Source organism: Camellia sinensis, chromosome 2 (assembly GCF_055761805.1).
Source record: "Camellia sinensis isolate YWXY chromosome 2, ASM5576180v1, whole genome shotgun sequence".
Lineage (NCBI taxonomy): Eukaryota > Viridiplantae > Streptophyta > Magnoliopsida > Ericales > Theaceae > Camellia > Camellia sinensis.
In genome coordinates, this window is record NC_138962.1 from 98,546,275 (window position 1) to 98,554,839 (window position 8,565).

Sequence of the window (8,565 nt, forward strand, 5' to 3'; positions counted from 1 at the left end):
TTCTCTGTGTTGCCAGGTTAGACGCCGTCATATGAAGCTTGGAGTCCAAGGAGTACGGAGAACAGAGGATTTTTCGCCCCCGTACAATATATATGATATCTACAAAGTTGTTATATATTACTAAAATAATTCACCTTAACATTTCACCTCCTATGCGACTCCCATGTTATTGCTCAGCACTTGTGTTATGTTATGCCTACAATAACCAATGCCTTTTGTTCAATTTCTTATGTTCTTTTCATAGTCTCTGCCCCCATAAAAACCAATGATACAACCATTTTACCATGGAATTTACTTCCATTATAAAATGGGATCAGACATATCATTGACGTTAACAGGCATTAATTGAATGGGAATACCATATCATTGATATCCAACATTATTGTACTTCCATTAATGACACATACATCTCCAAATACATATATACAATAAGCACACAGTAGGGGTGGTGTTATTTAATATTTGTAGGTCATGTGTATATAGGGAGTCCTTTTGTGTTAACTTACCACATTGAAAGCAAACAAAAGATGGGAAGCAAGAATAGGTGCTTATAAGAGAAGCAATGAGCTTTGTTTCAACACACTTACCCAGACGGGTCAATGGGTGATGAAGAAAGCCTATGGCCTACATTAGTAACCTCTATTGCACTTTGTAAGGGTGCTTGCCTAAGGTCTACCCGAGTTTCCCAAGCTTACGTCATAATTTGTGATAGTAGGGGCATGTGTTTGTGCTGCCCTTGTCCTATTCTAGATCCCAACTCATTTGTGTTGTTAGTCTTGTTGCTTTTTTACTTAAAAATTTTGTTTTTGAAACTAGAAATACAGCCCCAACAAAACCAAAAAGTTTATACAAAGCCATCTAGGATAGAGGATAACAATTTGGAAGGAATGGAAGCAAACTTTTCTGAATTTTTCAAAAATTTAAAAAATCTCAAACTTGACCATTATGCAACATGTGAAGCCAAATTCAGTGGTTGGGATTGGGATCCTAATGCTTAAACTAAATGGATGAAGAATTGAAAATTAATACAATTCTGTGAAGTGAATAAGTTGAGGAATAGGTCTCATTTCTCGAAGTTTATTTGAAAAATAGGACCATGAATTACCTTTTTTTTTTTCTTTTTTTTTGCAATTAAAATTTCTAAGTGAATCACTTTTTGCTAAAAAAATAAATTTATTTATTGATTTTTTTGATATACCATGAGATCACATTGCATAGGAAAACATCTTCAAAGCTGAAACGTCAAAATATAATATTCCATCTGTTTTTTTTTTTTTTTTTTTTTTTTTTTTTTGTGGGCTGCACTGTCTTAATTCTCAAACTTGAATGGTTGATGCAAACAAATGCCCACCCCCTTTTTATGTGTTCCACAGCTTCCCAAACAAAGTAACTAATATAACAAAAGAAATAAATAAATCTAGAAATGAAGGTATCCAACTCAAAATCAGCAAAACATCTCTCTCATATTTGCATATTAAATTCCCACATACCAAGTGCTTATTTTAAGACCTTGAAACAAACATGTCATTGTCTGTTTGGATGTTTTTACTTATTAGCAGAAATTAGTTGAGATTTGCATGAAATCCCACATCGAACAAACACGAGAGAAAAGAGGCTAGCTTGAGTGTATAGATGAGGAGCAGGTAGCAACATAAAACATACTTACCTGGACTGGGTCAATGGGTGATCAACAAGACCCATGGCCTAGGTTAGTGACCTCCATTGCACTTTGGAGGGGTGCTCGCCTAAGGTCTACCCAAGTGGTGGAGCCTACGTCATAATTTGTGGTAGTGGGGGCCTGTGTTCGCGCGGCTCCTAACCTGAAAATTGCTCCAAATTTTTGTTGTGGTTGATTTCTAGCACAACTGGGGGTTAATCTCTTATGCCCTTTGTAGTCTTGATGGTGAGAGTTTTGAATTTCACCTCCTTCTAAAATAATAATTCTAATTTTATTTCTAAACCTGGCAAATTAATAAGCCACGGGCATCCATTTTATTCTCAAACTCCCAACAGTAGAATGATATATATTAGAGAGATATATAACCACACACGTCATTAGGCGAATGAATTACGTGTTTTCAATAATGAACTTGAATTCTCAATGAAGGAATGATATCTCTATCTCTGATGGGTTGGGGTTGTTGGGTTTCTTTTCTCATCATCTAAATAAGGTGAATCATTCAAATTTAATGGATCTCCTCGTGAGTCATGCATGGGTCATGCTACTATTGACTCCCGGACCTAGGTCTAAACCCAACCCAATTTCCAACAACAAAAATGTTTAAGATCTCAAAATGAGGAGCTCTAGAGATGGGCCTCACCTTATGCTTTGATGTTTTGGCTTGTGATGTTGAATTTTTTTTTTTTTTTTAATGTATTGCCACATCACTAGAGTTGGCATTAGAGTTTCAACTCTAGTGCTGTCTATCATCACTCTTCCAACAAAACCATTTAAAGTGACAAGAATTATTTGCAAATTTTGTCCAATTTTCAATATCAAAAGGCCTTATTTCACCAAAGCAGTTCCACCTTTCCTTGTTTCATCAGTTCTATTGTTATGAACCACTATTTTCATTAACAACTCCACTGGGAAGTAGTATGAATAAAAGAGAAGAGTTGTTTTGTTATCTAATAATTTTATTTGAACACCTAAACTTAATCATCTGTCCAGCATTTGGACCGACGATTGGAGAGAGGTAATTGGGGCATAGGATCCTCAATTGAAAATGCCTAGGTTCCTCCCTGTTCCAATTGTGAGAACCCGTATTTAATTATTTTCAATATATGAATAATAAATTAATTTTATCTAAAACCTATTTAATAAATGTATTAATGTATAAATTAATTAGAAACTATCCCAATTTAGTCACTAACAAAAATATTGTTGAGAATAATAATTTTGTGGGTATTCAATGATTTTCGTTTTGTAACTATTTTTGTAACTCAATAATTACCCTTATGTTGTGTTTGGTTAGGGGATTTGGATAGGGATTTGGAAAAGGAGAGGGAAAAAATGTGTGAAATTTACATTTCACCTACCTTTTCCATTTTCCTTTCCAAATTCCTCCTCAAATCCTCCAACCAAACACAACATAACTAAATATCTTAGTTGAAAACTTCATCTAATTGATTTTTAAGGAACTAAAATACATACACATTTATACAAATTTATTATTACAAAAATAATAATAATTGCATTAGGTGGCTATTGAGGGTGAGTCACCCCACCATTTGTGCCTTTGCATGGCAAGCCTGTAGGATAGGTTATGCTCTTGATTTTTGAGAGACTTGATATCAATCACAATTATGAGAAGAGCAAGGGGTTAGATATGTTTTATGAGTCTATTTATGCAGATTCTAATTCTTAACTAATCGGACAGAGTGAAAGCTAAGATTTAAAAGAAAAAAATTCGGAGCTTTAGGGGAAAAGAAATTTCTTTTGATAACAAAGTTAAGAGTTGGGAGAGCAGAAGATGAGAAGGAGAAAGGTTAGAATCTTCCTACTATTTCACCACCTCATTTCAACTTCATTGCTAATTAAGAAAACCCTCAAAACCTTCTCATTCTTTTTCTTCAATTTCAGATTATATTCAAATACTAATAAGCCTTAAAAAAATCTTGATAGAGCTTTGTTTGTAATTACATGTGAATTTGTGAAATATATATTAGATGTTTGAAAATTATTTATATATTGGTAATATTAAAATCATGATATAATCTTGAATTTAGGCTTGCTTGTGCAATTTGTGATATTTAATAGATGATTTAAGATTTTATTTGATTTGATCATATGATTCTTAAATCTGTCAAAAGTTTGTATGAATATTTAGACAATTTTATACTCAAAATTTCAATATGGTTTCTTCTACAAAGTTGTTAAGAATGATGTCTAGATCATCCAATTGTTATATTTTTGTACGAATTTATATGGAACTTTAATTCAATCTGGATTTTTAGACAAATTATGCTTCATGTTTGAAAAATCACTAAAAATCCTGTATTAGACCAAATCTGGTATTTTCTGAGTTAAAAATTAAATTTGAGAAGTATAGTTTTGTCCTCAATTTTTATATTATGGATTTGATTTTTAAATTTTAGTGTGGAATTATTTTAAGAAAATGTGACGAATCTGTGTCATGTAACTTTTTGTAATTTTATAGAATTATTTATAATTTATTTTCAGGAAATTATTTTTGAAAAGTAACATAATATGTTTGTTAAACATTCCTAAAAATTACATGAATTTTAGAATTGTATAAATAATTTATTTGTAATTTTAACTACGAAATTTAAGTTCTGAAAATTTTGGGCAGAATATTAAAAGAATCAAGATTACCATTTCAGTTATTTATTAGAATTAAAAATAAGTGTTGTTCTAATTTACTTAATTGAATCTTGTAAATTAGTAATTCATGCATGTGTAATGTTGTGATTTATTTTAGTATTTAAAATTATTATTTCACTTGACGGCTTGATTTAACTGTTTATAATACCATGTACATTGATTGATTATTGTAGAACATAATTGTTAATATTTTCTCTTGAAAATTATAGTAAAATGGTATAACATTGATGGTGACCTAAATTTGTAATTATTAGTAATTATTATGAAAATTAACTAAAATGATCAACGGGGTGTACGAAATTAACAGTTGACAATAAATATCGGTTGTTCAGGATGAGTCCTGATTTTATGTAATTCTTGTCCAAAACCCTAAGATGGTACGGGACGTATTTGAACCCTTATCAATATTCGGTTTTGGAATAAGGATGGATGTGCGGATGGCACACAGGAAGGATGTGTACCCCAGATAAACTGTTCTCTTAGGGCAAATCACGAAAGCCACCACTTGGATATGTAACTCTGGGCATGACCGTCCTTGGTAGTCACAGTTTGTAACACTTAATTATTTAACTCAAGGGGGTTTCAAATTAACTGTGGCCATAGCTTAGTGGTTGGTAAGTTAAATACCTTTGGTGAGATTTCGAGTGTCACCTAATTTATTAAAATTGTTGAAATTATTTTAATATTTGTAAGTTATATGTTTGCAATTTATTGTTATATTATACTTATAATCTCGTTATTTTTTTTGTAAAAAGAAAGTAAGTTTGTTGTATTTTCTTTCGATGTTGAAAAGCTCATGGCATATATTTTTGTTACCCTTGCATTTTATGCCAAATTTTGACCCAAAAAAAAAAGAATGGAAGTTGAAAATGGGGTTGATGCTAGCATAGAACTTTGGCTGACTTGAAATCAGGACTAGAGCCAAATAAATTTTATAATCTTATGTATTAACAATTAAGAACTTTGTGATTTCATTTAATGTTGTATTTGGGCATTTTAAGTTTTTTTTTTTTTTTATTATTTAGGGTTGTTTGAGCCTTTGGTCATGTATGAGAGTTACAATTTCTAATTAAAATGTTAAGTTTTTAACTTAATAAGTTATTTTATTTATTTAATTTCTCTTGATATTTCAAAATTTTGAGACATTACATCAACATAGCGTTTAATTATACCTTAAGCATTATGTTTGAATATTCTTACATGATCTATTGATTATGACTTATATATAATTTGAGACGGGGAGAGAAAAGATCCATAATAAAAAATTGGCATTTAAATTGGCTCTTTGTGCTTAGGCATGACAATCATTACTTCATTGGTATACATTGGGATTGAAAAAGGTTCGCACAATGTATGTCACACTACACGACAAGTTTTGAGGGAGTTTTTCAAGATGAAAAAAAAAAAAAAAAACTTCTTATTTGATCATTAATGACCTCCCAGGGAAAGCCTACTAACTGTCATGCAAGACATTATTCAATATGGGGTTTCTATTATGTTTTGCTATTTTAATTATCAATGGACAAAATATAATGAAAACAGCATTATTAATAAATTTTGTTTTTCACAACAGTAGGCTCCGTTCACTTATCACACTTGTCAAGAGTTTTGATGGGAAAGTATTTTCACGAAAAAGATATACATCACAGTAACAGATAAGAAAACTTAATTTCTTATATGTATTTGTTCATTGATAGATGAATTTTGCCAAAAAGATATAGTAAAATTTAGTTGTTCAGTTTTTTAGTGGATGTGTGTGAAAACATATATTTTGTGGTTGAAAGTAACGTATGTTGAGATTCCCGTGACAAAATCCTCAATTTTTTGTGAGATATATACATTTTGAATAAAAACTTATTTCATTCAGAAAATTAAAATTTTGAGTTTCATAAGTTTCTTACTAATGCAACAGTCATAAGATTTTTTTATTTCTTTTATTTTCTTATACTTTTCCAAACAACCGAACAGGGTCGTAGTCACCCAAAGGAGCCATGTTGTTGGAAGGCCTATTTTGCTTCAACTATTGCTCCCAACTACAGGCATAGTTAGCAGAGGGAATTTTGCAAATTTGCAAATAAAACTATCTACTAGATGGAATTGGAATCTGTTTGATGATTAATCATCTCAAAAACTGTAAAACCAACATTTCATTGCATGTTGTTTAGAAGTTTGCAAGGCACAACCTCCATGTCAAGACGTTGCTGCCATTCCAACATTGAACAAACATGAAGCAGGAGAGGCAATTGTGAGGCAATAGATAAGGATCACTAAAACATATTTACCTGGACGGGGTCAAATGGGTGATCAATGAGGCCCATGGCCTAGGGTAGTGACCTCCATTGCACTTAGGAGGGGCGCTCGCCTAAGGTCTGTCCAAGTAGCAAAGCCTACGTCATCATTTGTGGCAGTGGGGGCCTGCGTTCACGCGGCCCCTATCCAAACTTAGTTCTATATTTATGAGTTGTGCTCAAATGGATTTGCATAAATGTTGAATATTCTTACATGTCAATCTCCCGAAGAGGGGAAAAAAGGGCAACAAATCTAACAAAGTTGAAAACTCTTCAGCAGAACTGTGTGAGCATGAGTTATTTCTCACACTGACCTGAAATTATTTATTGTTTCTCACTTTGTTCTAATTATCACAATTTAAAATTTTCAAAATTTTCAATTCCATCCCTAACAAGTTATGTTCTCATTTGGGAGCATCTATTTACACACACCAAATACCCTCTTTGCACATCTTTCTCACTACACACACCAAAAAAATTAATTCCTAATTAATCTACTCACTACACACACGGTTTATTCCACATCTGCCCTCACACACACACACAACCCTCGACCCCAAACCCAGCTCTCTCCCAACGGTGCAAATACACACACCCATTGAAGCTTAAGCTACATCTTCAACCTTGAGGATACATACACCCATTGAAGCTTAAGCTACATCTTCAACCTTGAGGATACACACACCCATTGAAGCTTACCATGTGCAAATACACATACACAGCTTTCATCCCCAAATACACACACATAGCTTTCATCTTCAACCTCTGTCAGTAACAATAAATCACAAACCTACTGTTGAAATAAATCACAAATGAATTAATCAAAACGTAGAGTTTTGTTTTTATCATTTTGAAAACGGACGAAGGCCCACGGAGTGTAAACAAACCGTTCGGAACTGGTTTGCCGAAATTAATTCATTTGTTCGGAAGTAGGATTCCGAAATTGGTGATTTATTTCAACAGTAGGTTTCCGTAACTTTTTGATTATTTCGGCAGTCAACTTCCGAATATATTAAATTCAAACAACAATCAAGTTCCGAAATTAATTTTTTGTTTCGGATTTCAACTTTCGAACAGTATATATACTTTTGGTTTTAAACTTCCGAACAGTGTTTTTCTTTTTTTTCTTTTTTTTTTCGCTCCCTTCTTATGTATATTCTTTTTACATTTGTGGTAATCTCTTATTGAGTGATAAATAATTTGAGAAAATGTATTAAAATTTTAATTATTGTAACATAATTTATACCTATATGAATCAATCACTCTGTATTGTATTTGAGATCACCTTTTGAAAACTTGTTTGAGCTTCAATGGATACTAACATGGAATTGAAAAATGGTATAGCTTTGTTTGGGGATAGAATTAGAGAATTCGAAACTGTAAATTTGGTATACAGTTTGCAAAAATTTTTTTTTACTTCATTCGGAAGTAGTTGTCCGAATTTATTTTCAACTTTCGGAAGTTGAATGTTGTAAAAGTTAACTTTGTTCGGACAACAACTTCCGAAATTAAATAATTTTTTCGGACTACAACTTCCGAAATTTATTAGTTTGTTCGAACAACTACTTCCGAAAATAAATAATTATTTCGGTAGTAGATTTCCGAACCAAATAACATAATTCGGCTCTAGTTATCCGAACGACGCTGGAAAAAAAAAGAAAGAAAAGAAACTCGCATTTCCTTCGCTATGTTTCTCATAAATACTTATTTGTTGATTTTCAGAAGACAAATCCTCCATATCAATAATGAATGAGAAAGAAGCTACGAATAAGGAAGGTTGAAGCTTCAGCTTCAACGTGATGAAGTCTGGATGTGTGCATTGAGATGAACGTGAGGTCTGGATGTGTGCATTAAGATGAATTTGGTTGATGTCTAAAATAGTAATTTCACTTAGGGATAAAATTGTAATAAAATTAAATATCATTAAGTGTA

At 32.1% G+C, this 8,565-nt stretch overlaps 3 non-coding genes across 3 annotated transcripts; all 3 read left to right on the forward strand.

Annotated features, from left to right (window-relative positions):
- The first annotated feature begins 579 nt into the window (after window positions 1-579).
- LOC114296601 (U1 spliceosomal RNA) lies at window positions 580-739 on the forward strand. The gene has a single exon (XR_003641242.2). It is a non-coding gene; the product is annotated as a U1 spliceosomal RNA (small nuclear RNA).
- Window positions 740-1,658: 919 nt separating this feature from the next.
- On the forward strand, window positions 1,659-1,819 carry LOC114296599 (U1 spliceosomal RNA). The gene has a single exon (XR_003641240.2). It is a non-coding gene; the product is annotated as a U1 spliceosomal RNA (small nuclear RNA).
- Window positions 1,820-6,619: 4,800 nt separating this feature from the next.
- LOC114296600 (U1 spliceosomal RNA) lies at window positions 6,620-6,781 on the forward strand. The gene has a single exon (XR_003641241.2). It is a non-coding gene; the product is annotated as a U1 spliceosomal RNA (small nuclear RNA).
- The last annotated feature ends 1,784 nt before the right edge of the window (window positions 6,782-8,565 follow it).